Raw genomic sequence first — 19,061 nt, forward strand, 5'->3', positions numbered from 1 at the left:
TTTAAAAAATTGAACGTTGGCCATAACTTCTGAAGGTTAGGACTAGGGCTTTCATGCTCTACATAAGTATTCTATGTGGCAAGACCTTTCATTTGATACTAATTACATTGACCTTTTGACCTTGACCTTGGAGATTTTTGTACTTATTAAAAAAACTTTAACATTGGCTTACTTGCAAATTTCACAATTTCACAATTGTTTTCCAGTGAGAATACCCTACTCTTGGTACCAATTAATTAAATTTGCATTTAAGGAAAGCTTAAATCTTTGCTATGTTGCCATACGGGGGCATCAGTGTTTCACAAACACATCTTGTTTCTTGGTATTTCTAGGTAAAACTTTGATCCCTATTGTGTCCCACCTTAACCCCCCCGCCCCCATCCCCCGAGCTGAAATATCTATCAATTTGTAATCTGGGAATGTTTTCGCAAAATTTGACAATAATGCACCTGTGTTATTTTACTCTGAGTCTAGGCTACTATAATTGTAAAAGTATAAGAATTTCACACACAGGTAAAATACTTTATTAATAAAGTATTTCACATTTCAGGACAAAATGATGACAGGTATAACAGATTTAACTATGGAGTATCAAACAGTACCATTTGGTATCAAATACATGTATTGATGAAATTGAATATACAAAAATATTTTACTTGTATATGTTTGTGTATAATGATTTCACTCAGTAATTTTAAATAGCTACATGTATTAGCTGTTACCTTATATACAAACTTTGATTTTTTTAACTAGTGTTTTTATGAGATATAACATATATACATGTGGGGTAAAACTAACCATACACTAACTAGAGTTCCTAATTATTTCATCACATCTGTATATCTAAAAAATGATGTACATGCTGTTTACATGTAGAACAACACTATAAACTTGCAATATTGTTACATATGAAAAGTGTAAAAAAAATTCCCAGTGGCTAATCATATATTCCGGTGCTGTAAAGTTGGAGGTCTTTTGGTTGAGAGAGTAAAGGTTGGAACAGCAGATATTGGCACACTAAAGAACCCTCACTCCTCATTGCTCCCAAGTGTCATTCACTGCATCTTGTGACTTCTCATCAGGGTTAAATAATCTTGTAACATGTGTTAAGCTACTACAATCAATCCATGCCGGCAAGGTGCATTTTTGGAAATGCTGGAAATTCAAGAAAAATTCCTGACGACGATGGGTGCTCCAATAGATGCAGCAATTTGGACTATCAGCATATTGTTGTTTCTACCTGAAATACACAAAAAAACTATGTGATATTCAGATAAATAAATAACATTCAATCAATCAATATCAAGTGTACACAATTTTTTGCATATTGTTAACAAAGGTAAAATAAAAAAAAAACACTATGCGCCCAGAGGCAACAAAGATTTGAAAAGCTATTTTTAGTTTAAGGGTCAAAGTCAAGGTCAAACTAAGGGTCATTTACCTTGGTGTCTTTTGAAAACTTAATTAGTGGAGTATGCATACCAAATATGAAGTCTCTATCGTTAAAAGTTATGGCTAAGGTAAAAGTTGACAACAGACAGACAAACAGACAGGACAAAAACAATATTCGCCTCTGATCTATCGATTGGGGCGCATAAAAAATATATGAATAAACTGAAAGACTCAAAATAAAAATCAATATTCACACCCTAATAAAGCATATGATTAATCAGCATTGTCAGTGTACAAAGAATAGGAGAATGACTTTTAACATTTATCTCCCTTTTGAAAAAGTCATGAGTGAAGTTTTCATTTTAAAAGACTTCAAAAACATACCTAAACAAGTCTTGGGTTTTTTCTTCAACAGCAGGTATTTTCTCAGTACAAGTATCTCAGTCTGCAGATTTTTCTGTGGTAAAAAAAAAAAATAAGACATTAAATTTGAAATGCAAAATACATTTGAGTATTGTGATCTACATACATGTACATGCATCTTAAATTTGTATAAATAGTATTATCAGTGTGATTCAGTTTTGAGTTATTAATTTTTTAAAGCGGCGAGTGCATGTACTGTAAAAGATGAAGGCAACTTATTATCTTTTTTGGAGGAAACAATTATGAATGATACACAACTAATAATTCAACAACTTTTTGCATTAAAACAAATGATTCAAGGGTTCGAATACCGTATAATCCCTATTAACCGCCCCGGGCGCTTAGAAAATTGTAAAAGGGGGCGTTTTTTTTGGTACTCTATTTATGATATTCAATGTCATATTTTAACTTTAAAAAATCTTTTGATAAAAAAAAAAATACAAGGAACCAATAAAATAATGTCTAACTTTTCTTAAAGTGAAGATAATCCACCCAAATTATGCTAAATCATTCATTACCATTGAAATATTGGATAATAGATAAGTTTAATTTTCACTTTCTTCAATATTTTGATACGATTCTTGTTGATTTTAATCACTTTACAGGGGGCCCTTATTTCCTGACAATTGAAAAAGACCTAAGGGGGTGCTTATAGGAGCAGGGGCGGTTAATATGGATTATACGGTATATGACGTATAAGATAGCATACTGCCTTACTTGATTCTAATTATTACATGTCGGTAACACAGGGGAATTACCAACAACATACATGTAAAATCTTTAAAGAAGTTTGCTAGTTTAATTTCATTGCTATATAGGAAAATTTTATCAATGATTGAATGAAGCTAGCACAAAATACATATATTTAAAAATAAAGTGATCAGCCTGTTTCAACATAGCTGGTACTTTACTTTATTCATCTCTAAGCAGGTAAATAGCCAGGTTTATCTGCATGGCTTTATATTTAAGTTTGGTTGAATATTCTTTGAGAATTAAGTATGCTTATAAATTAACTTGGCTACTCTAATAAGGTATTTTGCTTAACAATAACATTTACAACCTATTGCAGTTGCATCCAAAATCTTTAAAATTTTTACATAGACTTAAAGATGCATTAAAAGAAATATATTCAACAATATTAATAATAAAATATAATGAGTAAATGCAACATTTAGCCTAAAACAAAAAATCTAAATATGGTTACCTGTTCCAAATGAAATACTGAATAGTGTTGATATCACATCAGAAATTTCAAGCTTTGCCAGCTGTTAGGTCCTGGCATTCCGGGCTCTTGTTTTCTCCTTCATTTACAAAATTTTTATGTTCATTTAGCATCATGCATGTTTAGTTCATCTTTAGGACGAAAAGGCAACGTAACAGACATTATTCAGAAAAAGATCTTTTCTTACAAATCATCTCCATCAGAAACATCAACTTGAACCACAGGGGCATCTTATCCACTGTGTTCTCTACTTCACATATAAAAATACACAAGGGAAGAATCGAAAGTAGCACACGATTTTAAAAATAAGTCAAAAAACAACTTACTTGAAAAAAGTTACACAAATCCTCACATGCATTAGCGCAAATGATGTCCTAGTACTTATCCAGGCTAAAATATTCCAAATATATCCATCGAAAAAAGCTTTTATCCAACGAAAATCCCAGCTTTCTGCACAGTGTGAAACTCTTCGCCCAAGAAAAGATAACTCACTCGGATGACAATAGGGTAGTACCCGAAGCCTTCCAAGTGCAATCTGAAGGCCTCGGGTACTACCCTATTGTCATCCGAGTGAGTTATCTTTTCTTGCGCGAAGAGTTTCACACTGTGCAGAAAGCTGGGATTTTCGTTGGATAAAAGCTTTTTTCGATGGATATATTTGGAATATTTTAGCCTGGATAAGTACTAGGACATCATTTGCGCTAGTGCATGTGAGGATTTGTGTAACTTTTCTCAAGTAAGTTGTTTTTTGACTTATTTTTAAAATCGTGTGCTACTTTCGATTCTTCCCTTGTGTATTTTTATATGTGAAGTAGAGAACACAGTGGATAAGATGCCCCTGTGCTTGAACTTATTGTCTCGGGCCACGGTCCAGAATCCGCTCTAGAATCGTATCGATAATGAGAGACAAGGGGGTCGTACATTTGGCCGTAGTTTATGACGATGTTTGTTCTTGCTGCACTTCATTTTTTAATGAAAAACGAAGCTTCAAATGAATAAAGCCAGCCTAACCGGCGAGTCAGGAAAGTCATCAACATCACAACACGTTTTTGTTTACTCGCCATGCGCTTATGGCAAATGTCGTAAAATAATCATTTACTTATAGAATCAACAAATGAATGTAAATCGAATTGTGTAAAATATTTTTGAATTGGGAATAAAGGTATGAAACTCTTTGTAAACATTAAAAAATGTATATCAATCATCTTTAGCAATACATAATTACGTCAATCTGATTCAAGGCAGATGCGCGACTTCCTGCGCAGTGGCGCGAAATTTCGAATTAGGTCTGTCGTCCTTAAATTCATACCTAATAGAACAACATTTTTTGGAGGAATGCTTTACAACGTTTACTGATAAATATTGTAAAATGAAAGAATTGAAAAAATGCATATTTTCTTTATCTAATCAATGATTCAATCCTTAAAAAATGTTGACAAGGGCAATCACTCCTTCTAAGGTCTCTTCATTTATGCAATTGCTTTATTGTACTTCTAATTAGAATAGTTTCTCTAATATTCACAATTCAAAAGTATCGTATAAGTAGGGAGTATTTAAGAACATTCAGCATCAGAATTATGCATTTTAACCAGTTTTTACATATTTTTCAAAATACTGTTTTCAAAAAATGTGCGATTTTTATGTTGACAAATACTTCTGTTTATTAAAGTCTCTCATCTTAAATAATATGGCGACCTATACAGTTTTTGCAATAATTGGAAAATTTCAAGTATATTAAATGAAATTAAATGCAGTTTTTGTACTTTTAACCAATAGCATTTTGAAGCTGGAAAGACCTTAATATGGTTATTTGCTCATGTCAAAAGTAATATTAAATGTATATCTTTCAACGGCATTTGTTTTTGACATTTTTTTCTACAGGAGAGAAGAGGGAAAACTTAAATTACCTTTATTATAAACAAAAACATCATGTCTTTGTTTTGTATACATTGTGATTTTAAAAACTAGTATTTTGTGATTTTTGAAACATAAATACAAATAATATAAAGAAGAAATTTCTACTTAGAATTCAGTTATGTATTAAAAAAGATTTGTAAATACTCGTTAATATTTTAATTTCACCCCAATACCAATCTGCAATTTCAGAATGAATAAGGCTATATTAAATAAAACAACTCAAAATGATACTTTTCACTAGGATATAAATGAAAATATAAGAAGACAGAACAGTGTTCAATCCTATGAAAAGTAGAACAGGTCAAAACCCAGACCTACCTTTGATGTGTCACTGCTGCTCTGAGTATAGGACAGTGACAGGGAAAACGGACTGATCAGTACATAGTTAAATCAGAATAAAGAGAAAGGGTAACGTACGAAGACCTCAACCAACCCACCCCCCCCCCTCTCCAAAAAAAAAAAGGAATTTGTGAGCAGGATATTAAAAACAAGGCCCCTTGGAAGTTGTTGGGATCAGGTGCCTGGGAGGAGTAAGCATCTTTTCTGGTTGATTTGAAAGGAAGAATGAGGTGATAATTGGATATATTGTAACAAAAATAAACAAATCTAGAGGATTGAATATCCAGAGCCTGGTGGTTTATAAATAATATAACTGCATCCATATTTTGAAATCATGGAAATAGTTGTTTTTTTTTAAACAGAGTTAAGTTGAATTTCGGATCAACATACATGTGTATAATAGAAATAACATTGATATTGATATGGTCAAGTCGTCCAATAGAGTAAATTATGCAGATGTATGTATTAAATCGTCAAAAATTATAAGAAACTTATTTTACAATAAACATTCATAGCTGCAGAACTGTAGCTCCCTAAAAAATTATATTGATAGACCTGAGAGCTGCAGTACCACCCATTGAAAAAACTGTATATTTATTGCGAACAAAAAGTGCGCTTGGTTCTGGATTAATTCTTTCAAATTGTTATCTCAATTGCAAAAAAGATAGATTTGAATAAAGTCCTTACTCCTCTATCAATCACTTTCGTAGTTGACATCTGTACGAAGCGCGTTGGACCGAATTATCTTGTAAACCAAACTGGCAGTATAGATCTCAATTTCAGGGCCAGGAGGGCTATTAAAAACAATCACAAGGAATGTTTTGTTGTGGAAACAGTGAAAAAGTATGTTAGGAACACACGGTAAGTAATATTTTGAGATGACAGTTTTAGAAACATGGAGAAATAAATCGGGAAACAGCACACTTTTTTTGTGCGCAATAAATATACAATTTTTTCAATGGGTGGCACTATAGCTCTCCGGTCTATCAATATATATTTTTTCGGAGAGCTACAGTTCTATTATATTCATAGATGTATGTTATACGTTGTTTATGATAAGTTCTACTTTCTTATTTTAATTTTGTTTTGATAATCATCATTTTTTCTCTGTGTGTATAACATATTTTGAACCTAGACGTTTAATGATGAATGCATTACTTGTATATCATAATGTAAAAAAAAAGATTAATGTGCAGAAATTGCCATAGGGAGATAATTCCTTTTCTTCGCAGAAAAAATGACAAAATATTTGGTATTGTACAAACATTTATTCAAGATATGGCTCGTTTTAATTAACACTATTTGTATTTTCTCCGTAGAAATTATTTTATATATTTGATAATATCAACACTGTATTTATTATCACCATTTAATGGAAATTATTTCCTTATTCATAAAAATATATGTTTTGTTCTTCTATATACTGTACATGTTTATGTTATTGTAATATTTTGTAAATGGTGTTTGGAATTTTTCGATTTTATGTGTGGGAGAGGACTATCTAAGTTTTCAGAACTTGTGTCCAATCCCTTTTGTTATTTTCAATAAATTATGTTCAAAACAAACATTGTTTTGTAACACTCAAGGTGCTAATTTGCACTACACATATCTGTTATCAACACCACATCCAAGGCCTCATAGATTCATCTTCATTATAATATTGTCTACCCTTTTAAAAAATAATTAAAACATGTACATGTAACAATACCATATTCATCAAATGAAAATAAAAGAAACAGGTAAACTTATGGAAAAGGACTGTTTGTGACAAATCACCATTTTTATCTTTAAGCTCTTTTACCATAAATGTCTTTTCTAGTAAAATATCTACATGATGTGTTAAGACTTGACAATCTTAGCATAAATTTGGCAGTCGGTAAAGGTGACATTTAGTATGTCTTAACTTTATTTTATATAAAAAAAGATTTGGACCTATTGAATGTAAAATCTCAAAGATAAAACATTCCTCTAATCATATTTTCCAATATCACTTGTTTAATGCGAGATTTAAACATTCATCTGATATTTTTTGACAATGACTCAAAGTTTTCTTTTTCATGTTTAGTCCATCGACTGGCCTAATCTTCCACATAATTTATTATATTTTTTATATTTATAAAAATTTATGAAGGGGAAAGTCTATTTAATGAATTAATTTTTAAATTAATTTTAAATTCAGAATGATCATGTATGAAAGATATCTTTTTAAAATATTTTTAATTAAATGATTATCAGATACTAACCATATGATTGTTTTTGATCCGTATATGTATCAAGCTGATAATTATACTTGCCATGATATTCATTCATCAATGAATAACTTAAGGTTTTAATCTCAGTTAATAATAGCTTACTTAAAAATAACTGGGAAACTTCTGATATTTTAAGCTTGTATGGTACAAATTGTATCCACTGGATACTGAAGGGCGTTTCAAAATTGCAAATCATCAACTGAAAAAATGATTTTAAAGGTTCTTGTGAAGAAAAATATTTTTAAAACATTTGTAACTCGATCAATTCATATTACACGTATGTACAAATTACAAAAGTATATATATATAGGATGTAAAATAATTTATTGTTACTGCAGTGTTTTTTTTCAGTACTTTGGGACTGGGGGCTGGGGCCCTTGGAATTGGGAATTTCAGCGTCAATTAGACTAAATTGGGAATCCCCCAGAAAAACCCAGTTCCATGAAAGCATTGTGATAAAGCTTTGTTTTTGTCCTTGTATTACTGTTACAAACAATTGTGAAAACAAATCAAGACTATTCTTGGTATGAATTATCTAATTACTTGCATCAAGAACAATAGGTGGCAGAGGATAGTTTTTTTTTGCAATCAAAACGTTTGACTGATGGTTTACTTAATATTGAGCTGCTTTAAAAATGTGCATTGAAAAATTTTAAATTCCCTCTACATGTAATAATAGTATGAAGTAGTCCCTTGAGAAATTTGAAGCTTTTAGGAATAAAACATGTACAACTTACAGAATGAGCCCTAAAGATGGCGCAGGGACAATCTCAAAATTTCATGTGAATCAAGCCTATTTTCACTATTTCGCCGCAGCCGCATCTGCTTCCAGGCCCGTGCGCCTGACCTAAGCTACCACACAAATTGCAGAATAACATTTGTACTTACCAATGAACAGCAAGAGATAATGGCTCAACCACCTCGTTTTCAAGCTACAATTCATCCTGTGAACCCACCCCGCTTTTCTGGTGAAATGCCGGTAGAGCGAGTTTTGAGGTTAGTTTCGTATTTCTAGTCCATATCCCATATACAGTAGTAGTGACACTAAAGTGTCATATTTCAATAAAATATACAAGGCCACCAAGTCCCTCCAAATGCACCCATAAAATATTCTAGCTATAAAATTACCTATAATATGCATTCAAACCTCAGGTTTCTCTATTTTTTCTATTTTTTGACCGGTACTTTATTCGAAACTATCCTCTGCCACCATAGTGGTATGAATGATCTAATTATGAAGAAATCCAACATGGCTAAACAACAAAAACTGCTTGAACTTCGCTGAAAAACATGCAATCAACAAACTGAATTTGAACACATATTTTGTAAGTATTTCTTTGGGAAAACTTCCACTACATTTTGGGAAAATACAAGCATATTTTCAATTGGGACTGGGGCTGAATTTCGGCCCCAAATCGACCTCCCAAAAAAATCACTGTAACTGTAAAACTGGAAACTACAAAAACCTTATTAGAGAGGATGGGATACAATACACATACAATGTATGCCTTGGATTTATGTTTTGGCATTGTTTCCTCATTTATATCATATTAAGGACCTGGCGGGAATTATTCCAGGTGTGCAGATCATGAATCATATAATCTTTATTAATATTTTTTATGAAGAAAACAAATTTGAAACATTTCAGCAAAACAAAAATGTATTGCATAAAGCCTTACACCAATGTACAAAGATTTATTTAGTTCAGATAGCAGATAGAGGAAACTTCATAATCCATAGTCATTTACCATTTTAAATCGATTTTTAAGCTTCAAATGTCAGACAAAACAGTTTGTTGGAGACCTTAAAATACTAGGGAAAATGTCAGAGCTTGTTAAAAATTGAAATCCTCAATGGCATGATTTTCAGCATTTCTCAAAAGGTGGGTTCTGTATGTTCTTAATATTCAGATGGTAAGAAAAACATTTTTTAGGATGTCGAGTCAAGCATCTCCCATGTTTGTGCGTATTGAATGGAAGAACAAAAGTTTTACTCCAATTTTCCTAATGTTTCTATTGTAGCACATTGTTCAACTGTTTTCTCGATGATGACTTCTAAATCTAGTGTAATAGTACTTTTCTTCATTTCTTCTTATTTTCTTTCGCTCTCATTCATAAGCTTCGGTATCTTAATGGTATCAGTGTTAGAAGTTGTACTTTTGAACATTTCTCTTCCGCTGATTGAAGTAGATTATCACAATGATATAGCATTGTTTGCAAATCAAGCAGTGCTTGTTGACGATCTTGAACCATTTTCATTTTTGTATCACGAGTTTCGGAAAATTTAGTTTCAAATTCTGTTTTCAGTTTTTTCAAATGTTTTATCAACTTATCGCTAAACTCTTGAATTTCATTTACACGAATCTCACTGTCTTTTTCTAAGAAGATGGGCGAATAAGGCGGGCAGAATGCCTATAGTGCGACAGATAAGAAGTGAAAATTTTAATCTTAATTGAATCCAAATTTTACATGATATTTCTTCTAATATTAAAGTATACTTTATGTAAAATCTCTACAATTTATAAAAATCTCACAAAGACTAAAAATATTTGCCTATGAAAAAGCTTATACACACTCAAAAGAACAAAAATGATCATTTTCTCATACTTAAACAAACTTTTTCAATATGGGTGGGTCTTCTCTCCATTTTTTTGAAAGATGGTCCTAAAAGTGTGCAATAAAATGTACATTTTTTGGTTTTCAAAAACATGGAGCGAAGACCCACTATACCTTAAAAGTACACTTTTATGACACAACATTAACATCTTTCCGAGAAATACTTCAAGTCCATAAGTCGCGGGTCATATCACAAACATGATTTAAATGCCCCAAATCACCATGAGCGGTGTAGCATAGTGGTTAACGCGTTAGTCTCAAAGCAGTATGCTATTGATACGTCGGATTTTTATTGCTAGGGGTTCGAATCCCACGAATACCATCTAATAATTTTATGAAAGAAATTTTTTACGAGATTTTTTCTCTCTCAGAAGTTTTTTTTTTCTCTCATAATTTCAAAAATTTCAATAATTAGACGTTAATTTAGATAATCAATTCACATATTTGACATGATTTCTTAATATCTGACGCTATAGGCATTCTGCCCGCCTTGTTCGCCCATCTTCTTTATCATAACTTGTGGATAACATGTCAACCTTTGAGTCAATATTTTCAATAAGCTTTTCAATTTCACTGTCCAGATTTTCATTTTCTTTTTTGTCATTCGATTTTTTTGCAGCATCTTGTAATGTCAAAACTGTTTCACATTTGCTGTAATGCACCATTGTGCAAGTTGCACAACAAGCAACATCACGATCTTCACAGAACATTTCCAGCTTCTTTCCAGTATGAATATCGCAATGGTTGTATTCATATGCTGTAAGCATGCTTGCATCTTTGGAATCATCAATAGGGGCAATTTTGTGATCCGCAAGAATAGGCAAAGATGTATGAAAATCTCCACAATCTTCAGAGGGCAATACTGCATGAGTAACACCAAAACTTGCCACTTTCACTTTTTCCTCTTTTACCACAAGGTTGGCATATGGCCTCTTTCTTTTCCAATTGATGTTGATCAAGCAATATCATTATTAAACGATTTATCGGATAACTTGAAGCCACTGCTTTTGCTGATTTGCCGTCCGACATTTGCACTTGATTGGGTGAACGACATGTTGGACACACAAAACCTTCCTCCTCTTCCTTGTAAGACGTTGAAATGTCATTAGCAAGGCATTCTTCACAATACGTGTGCAAACAGGGCAAAAAGCGAGGTTTGTTGAATTTTTCGAAACAAATTGGACAAATAATAAGTTCTTGAGTGCTCATCCTTTACACAATGAAGAACAGATAAACATGATAAAAGAACAATCTAAACATATAACAAATAATAAATTTGAAAGCATAACTGACAAATATTATATTTCCGGAATTGTTTACATTTTTTTTCTAAAGTTGCATAGAAAGTAGAATAGTTTTCAGTTTTGTGAGACAGAGGAGTTCTGACTAGTTTTTTTCTTTATACATTGACTTTTATTTATCAATGTCTACATTCGAAATATATCGGAATAGCTTGTTTTAGTCAACTTTTATCTATTCTTGACCTCTTTTCCCCTACGTGCAAAGTGGGACACGTCAACAATGGTGGACGACGGGGAAGGTATATCATTTCCTGGTTATTTATACTTAACTTTCCTATATTTAAAATTTTTATACCTTTTTTCATTTTTATTGTAACTAAAAGTGATGATATAATTGGAAGATGTTATATGCATTTTTCTTTTGTGCAAGGGAAAAATCATTACGCTGTACAAAATGCACAGGGTTCTGTTCCCGGTGTGTAATAAATAGTCTTAAAAATCATTACACGTAAAAATAGAACAACACAAGGGAGGACACCATTTTGGACTATTTCCCAGATACAACTGAATTGTCAATGTTAATGTATATATAAATGTTAATATAAACTGTTTATGAACTTCGAAGATTCTTTCTCATCTGTTGACATCGAGAGTAATAATTAAAATGTCGTTGGTGGCAAAAAGTGAAAACACACCTTGAAACCTCTTAAGTTTTTAAAAGATCAAAAACAAATTAAAAACTGCATTTCTGAGAAAACTTTTTGTGAATGGAAACTTGGTAACAAAAAAAATTAAATAAATGGCAAAGCAAATTTTAAGTAAGAGAGCTGACTAAGAATCTATTTTGTGAAAACTGCTATAGAAGAACTACATGTATAATATGTAATTTACAATTGATATTGGTGAACATGCAAAGATATGGGAAAATTTATAGGGACCATCTTCAAATACAATCTGATTCACAATAGAAAAATATGCAGAGATGTTAAGACATTTGCCCTTTCAAGTATTTTTACTAGTTTTAAAGAAGACAAAATTTTGACAGTGTGTTCAAGATATAATAAGGATATATTTTATAATCTTTTAATCACAAATCGATACATGTATCTCCCTCTTAAAGACAAATGATTCAAACAAATTGCTATTAAAAAATTAAAATGACAACTTGAGTAATGTATACATTAGAAAAATGGATGTTTAACTGCATAGAATTTTTTTTTATTTGATGTTTCACTAAAATGTGAAGAGACAAAATCTTGTATACAGTAAAAAAGATGGTTTATTTGATGTTTCACTAAAATGTGAAGAGACAAAATCTTGTATACAGTAAAAAAGATGGTTGCAGAGAGCTAGAATTTAGACACCGCTGTAAGTTAACAATTTCATAATAATTCAGAAAGTTAACAATCGTATCAATTAGAATCAACATAGATTTAAAAAATAACAGGCATTAATGTTGTTTTTGTAAATAGAACTTTTACGACTTCTATCTTTGATCGGTAAAAAATCCCTACAAAAAAATCATTCAATGTTTTGAAATTGCAGAGCACTTACCTGAGGCCTTCTGTTTTATCAGCAGTTTCCCTTTCCTCATTGTTGAAGTTTGTTTTCTTTTTATGCCCCTACCTTTCCTAGGGGCTCATTACTTGAATAAGATTAATTTACATTTCATGAGTTTGCTTTCAAATAAATATGGAAAAGCATGACTTTGGTGTTTGGCGAAAAATCCTTAAAAATCTTATGTTTTCCTAAGTAAAACTTTGATAGCCCATTGTCGTCCACCCTGACAAATAATGAGCTTGTTGTTCCTTGGGAAAAGAATTTCAAACTATTCTCCTATATACACTGTACTCATGTGTTAAATTTTAGTTCACATTTCTGCCTTACCCTAAACCAAGGGTTCGTGATTTTAATAAAGCTCAATCTTCATTACATGTGAATGATTCCAAAAAATATGACTGAAAATAGCTTTGCTGTTTTTATCAAGATTATCAAATATATTCCCTAGATTTTTCTATGCATGACAGATACCCCGTTATGATCCTGTCATACCCCTTGGGGACAAACCTGAATTAAGGGTACATACCACAAACAAAAATTCGATGCATGGATTGATATACGAGGGCTGTTCAATAAACAATGTCATCGGTGCAAGAAAAGAAAAAAAACGCTTTCCAATGATTTAGTCTTGAATATTCTCTTTTTATTAAAATATATGTCCATAACATTTTTATTCATTTTCTAATTGTTTTAGGAACACATGTTTGAGTATGACCCTTCATATACTGCAATATGGCATATCCTGTGATTTTTTTTTTGGGGGGGGGGGGGGGTACTTTTTTTCTTTCCGAAAGGTGTTTTTTTTTTAAAGTTTGGGAAAAAACAAGTCAAAAATTGAAAGATCTGGTGAATATTGTTGGTGTCACAAAACATTAACATTCTGTTAATCCCTAAAATCCTTTACTCTTCATGGTCTGTGAGTTTTGACGCTGTTATGAAGAAAAGTTAAGTAGCGGATTACTGATTCTGGTTCCTTCCTCTCATAAACATTACAATTTTGTTTGCAAAAAATTTCTTTCTAGATTTCCTCAGAAATTGAACTGCCTCCCCGAATAAACATTTGAACAACAAGACCACTGATTTTTAAGAAAATATCATATAAACCTGTTTGTGCTCTTGCAATTCATATCTCTTCTCAGACCTTTGCTGTTTTGTCACGTAAATCTTATTAATGTACTCTTGTATTGAGGGTCTAAAGCAATGGATTCAAGTTTCAAGTATCTGTTTGAATTTCAGACAAATGTGGAACAAGGCGAAGACGAGAAGAACGTCTCTCAGCCCAACTCTTTTTTTACATAGCCGTTGGTAGCAAATTGAACGTTGCCCCCCCCCCCCCCGAAACAAAGCCCCAATTTTAATGTATATATTATGTAACTATATCTTTGTAAAACATTCGTGTGCCTAAGCACCCCTCCCGGTACCCGATGCCTATGCTACACCAAAATATGTACATGTATTTGCATAACTAGTATGACGTTGAAAACTTTCGATAAATTTTCGTTTATACATAAAATGCATGCAAACTTGAAAAAATTAAGTACAATTATAAAACATTTAAGATTTAAGAATTTTCAAAGTATGGAAAAATCAAAATCGCTCACTTTCACATCCTGAAGTGACCTTATCACCAAAAAGTTATCCAACAGGTTCAATTATTTATCATACCTAAGATTTGCAAGATTTGCAAGAATATCGATCATTTTTTTCAAAATGCGTTAATATGGTCTATATTAACGCACTTTAAAAGAATAATTTTTCAAATTGCTTTGAATTGGTCCCAAATTTAACGCACTTTGAAATCTTTTTCCACAGTGCGTAATTTTTCAAAGTGCGTTGTAAAAAAGCTTTTAATTCCACTCTAGTTTTCTGATTCCTTAACATTCATTTTTAATGCAGTGTCTCGAATAGCCCTTGTTTCCCATCTTCCCACAACGTATGTGATGAAAAATGGTCACATAAACTGTTATCAATTCATTAAAGATTCAATAATGTGAAAAAGTCAAGCTTAATGTCATATGATTTGTAATTATGTTATTTGTCACCGAGCTGATGGCATTATTTATTGAACAGCCCTCGTATTTATTTTGACTGATTTTAAATGGAAATGACATAAATAATTAATCCCTAAAATATAAAGAAATCGTAAGAAATTCTCTTTGGTGTTTAGATAAGCAACTTTGTATCGTTTTCTGTGTAATCCTAAAAAAAGATGGGCACATATTTTGACATTGTGACAAAAACTTACAAAATTCTCCTACTTTACTCAGAAATATAATTCAAGTTAATTTAATCTGAAAATTAATCTTTGAGAAATATTGCTGATTTCTGAAAAAAAGTCATTTTGTGTTATTTATTCTTAGCACTATCTAAGAAGGCTTCTTCATTAATATGACTACATTATGTTTTTACCGTTCTTAAAGAGGTGATTTCAGTTTTTCCATATAAATATTTTATGAGAACTTTAAAGGCAGAGATTTTTTACCGGGTGGTAAATTCTAGGTGAGGGAGGGGATTATTCTCTACAGGTGTGAATGCCTTGGGGGCTAGCAGTCTACCTGTGGTCGTTTGTCTTCTAATCCCTATACAAAGAAAGTGATTTAATACACAATGAAATACCCCATGTGTCAAACTTTACCAGTGTTGGGGATTTTGAGACAACTTTTAATTAGAAGTAAAAAGTTGTATGTTAAGTTTTTTTTCTCAATAATTTATATTAATTTCTTTTTGAATGTTTGAAACACCCCTACCCATTTAAAAAAAATTATGCTATCAAAATGTAAATTCAAATATTAAAACAAATATCATTTTAGATGTTAGTGTATGTATTGATTTAAAAAAAATCCAGTAACAACCAAATTAGATTTAAATCATTTTAAATTATTTTAAAATTTAATTAGAGTGCTACTTCACATTAAATTTTTAGGTTTATCGTTTAGCATATTAAAATATCAAAATTGCATTTGTAATTTTTTTTTACATGTACCAAAGTTTAATTTTTGTTACATGTAATATATATTATATCATAATCCTTTTAAATACTAAAGGTATATTTTATTCATATATTATCAAGCTATAAAAATACATTTTTCTCTATACCATATTCGGGAAACATCAAAGGATCAAAAGTTAATTTGAAGGTCCCCACGAGTGCCAAACAAGGTGTACAGAATATACACAGGGAACAGTAAGTAACTGTCAATCAAGTACCAGCATCCAATGATGGACCTTTATGCACTTGATTGACAGGGCTACTCAGACCAGGTATTTTTGAAGGCGGTGCTTAAAATCTCTGCCTTTAACATATGTGTTTCACCTAAAATTACCCTCCCGAGGTCGTTATATTAACAAACAAATCTAAAGTACGAGAAGTGATAAGAAGTTATCGAATTATCTATTGGTGTCTTTACAAAACCGCAATTTAGATTTGAATGAAATTCGGCACACATATTAGTCATAATCATGCTCTATAAAAACAAAAGATAAGGTTGTTTTGCTGAACATATTTTTGACTTTATTGTATAAACTTTAACTTATTTCTTGTTAATTCATAACAGCAGCTTGTTACAACTTGCACATAGTTTATGAAGACAAAAGACTTGTTGCTTTCGAACATTTCTACTCTGAATTAAAGTTTTAATAATTTACATTAATACAACAAAATTGCTACTTATCTTAAGTATTAAGAATAAATTTCGAAATTTTGAAAGTTCAAGGATGTGTCAATCAAACGCGTCCAAACATTTGAAGTTTCAATATCTTCGATTAAAGTAAGAATTTTATTATATTTTAGCATGAAATTCTAAAGCACAAGACATAAGTCACGAAACTATATATATAAAATGTAAGAAAAAATATTAAATTCAAATCTGTGTCTTATCACCTTTAAGGTTTTCACATCTATGTATTATTCTGTACCTCCGTATATAAAAAAGTGTAAATGTCAAGCTGTCGACTGTAAAAGCATGTGCTTTTTCAAATGTCCAAATATAAAGTTAACAAAGTTCTCAAATATAGGAAATTTTATTCTACATGTATTTTTTTGATGCATCGTATTTTCTATCATTTCTATTTTTTTTTATTCATTTACAGACACAATAATAAAAACGGGACAGATTGAAATGGAAAGAGAGAATGAAACGTGTTCTATATTAAACTGCATTTTTTGCAATACCGTTTTGGTCTCACCAGTAACACTGCGATGTCTTCATTCCATTTATAAACCATGTTTAATGAAATTGTTAGAAAAAAACAGTGTATCCGAGACTGACAGTTTTTCTCTGAAGTGCAAATCCTGTAACTATCTAACACGTCTGGAATATATATCAAAGACACAGGATGTAAAAGAAAAGATACTTAAGTCCCTTTCACCACCAAACGCAATTCTTATTTTGCTAGATTTCTCCAAACAGTCTCAAAAATCTGACTGCACGCTATGTAGAAATTGAGGGAAGACAACTGCCTCGGTATTTTGGTGCTTTGATTGCGCTGTTTACATCTGTGATGAATGTTATCTGTTTCACACTTCTTTACCTATTCTTGGAAATCACAAATCCAAAAATGTTTGTCCTGTTGCTTTATGAAAGCAAGAAGGGGAAGAGATTTGTTCATAATTGAGCATTAAATGAGCATTTTGTTATCAAAGACCACCAAGAAACAGTTAGAAAAAAAGCTGAATATCTTAACAATAATATACGTAACTATTAAATCCCTAAAATTTCGTTTTCTTTAGACGTAAAACATATCAGATATGATGAAAAGAAGGCCCATACGTTAGCCACATATGATAAACGACACTCTCACGACAGAGTTCTTGGGTTGTTATAGTCATCATGTTCATTTTAGAAAAAAAAACATATCTTAACAAGAATATAACAGAATATTTTTATCCACCTATCTTATTGCCGAGATTTTGGCCATTTCTGACTAAAAAGACTGTTCCTGTTATAAAAACTCGCATGATAAAAAAATATAAGACCCGTAAAATATTTTTAGCTTCTGCAACCAGAAGGCTACAGAACATTTCACGTGACCCCCTGATCATTTAATTTCTTTTATGGAAGTAATTCAATTATAAAGTTCTCAAATTTTTTGATCATCCATTCTATAAATATCCGAAGATATAGAGAAAACGTTATTTCCATATTTCAGTACCTTCAGTACCAGAAATATTTGTTTAAAAGACAAAAAAACATTCACATTCCCAAAATAATTCACCCTACTTAGTATATTTAATCAAAGTACTCAAAAGTACAGAGAGCCGGGCTCATTTACAGAGTAGAATGGATTTCTTACATGAATCACGTTTATATTCTGATGAAAAAATTATTTAAAACTATTAATATAAATGGTAAGACACTGACAGTGAGTTTTTCAATCCTAATACCACGGTCCAATTTTGTCAGAATCAGAATTAATCTGGTACCGCAGCTGAATGTAAACAAACAGGCCAGTCTGGTTCCCTCTCCTGCTTTACCTCGTATGTGTAGAGAACTACGGTAACACTGATTATCAAAAATCCTTACGCTAATGAACTATGTTCTTTGACTTCTGAAGTTTTCAAAGTCATTACTACTAATGTTTATTTTAAATAGACAAAACTTCGTTTTATTACTGTTGCTATATTTAGAGTTTGTATTATCTCAAAAGCGGTTGAGTGTAAGAACTATATTTTTGCTCGTAACTTTAAAATGGCGACTATGGGGTTAACATCCTGCCTTGAACAGGATCACATAAGCCGGCAATTGCTCTTTGAGCAATAAGCCCGGCTAGAAATGAAAAACAGAATAAAAAGGAAAGAAAAATAAAAGAAATTCAAAATTTGATATCAGCCAAATATTAATAGGTAATCTTATATATGTGCTGTTTTTAATGTCCACAAATTAAATTTTCAATGGTGTTTGTTTGTTAGTCGTTAAACGTCCCTTTCGAGAAGTTTTCACATTTTTTTTTAGTTTTTATTTTACTTGATATTCAGGGCCATTGAGCAATGAGGGATCTTATTCGTGCTTACACCTACTGCGACACAGAACCTCGGTTTATACGGTCTCATCCGAAGGATCGGTCTCCACGTCCCACAATGGATTCAAACCCTCGACGTAAG

At 31.6% G+C, this 19,061-nt stretch overlaps 1 long non-coding RNA gene across 1 annotated transcript; it reads right to left on the minus strand.

Moving 5' to 3' along the window:
• Positions 1-508: 508 nt before the first annotated feature.
• On the minus strand, positions 509-3,225 carry LOC134236325 (uncharacterized). Its single transcript, XR_009985592.1, has 3 exons — positions 3,020-3,225; positions 1,777-1,849; positions 509-1,240 (listed from the first exon to the last, which is right to left on the minus strand). It is a non-coding gene; the product is annotated as an uncharacterized LOC134236325 (long non-coding RNA).
• Positions 3,226-19,061: the final 15,836 nt, after the last annotated feature.

The sequence above is a fragment of the Saccostrea cucullata genome, unplaced genomic scaffold (genome assembly GCF_032062105.1).
Source record: "Saccostrea cucullata isolate Sc308-1 unplaced genomic scaffold, CSIRO_AGI_Scuc_v1 ctg3521, whole genome shotgun sequence".
Taxonomy (NCBI): domain Eukaryota; kingdom Metazoa; phylum Mollusca; class Bivalvia; order Ostreida; family Ostreidae; genus Saccostrea; species Saccostrea cuccullata.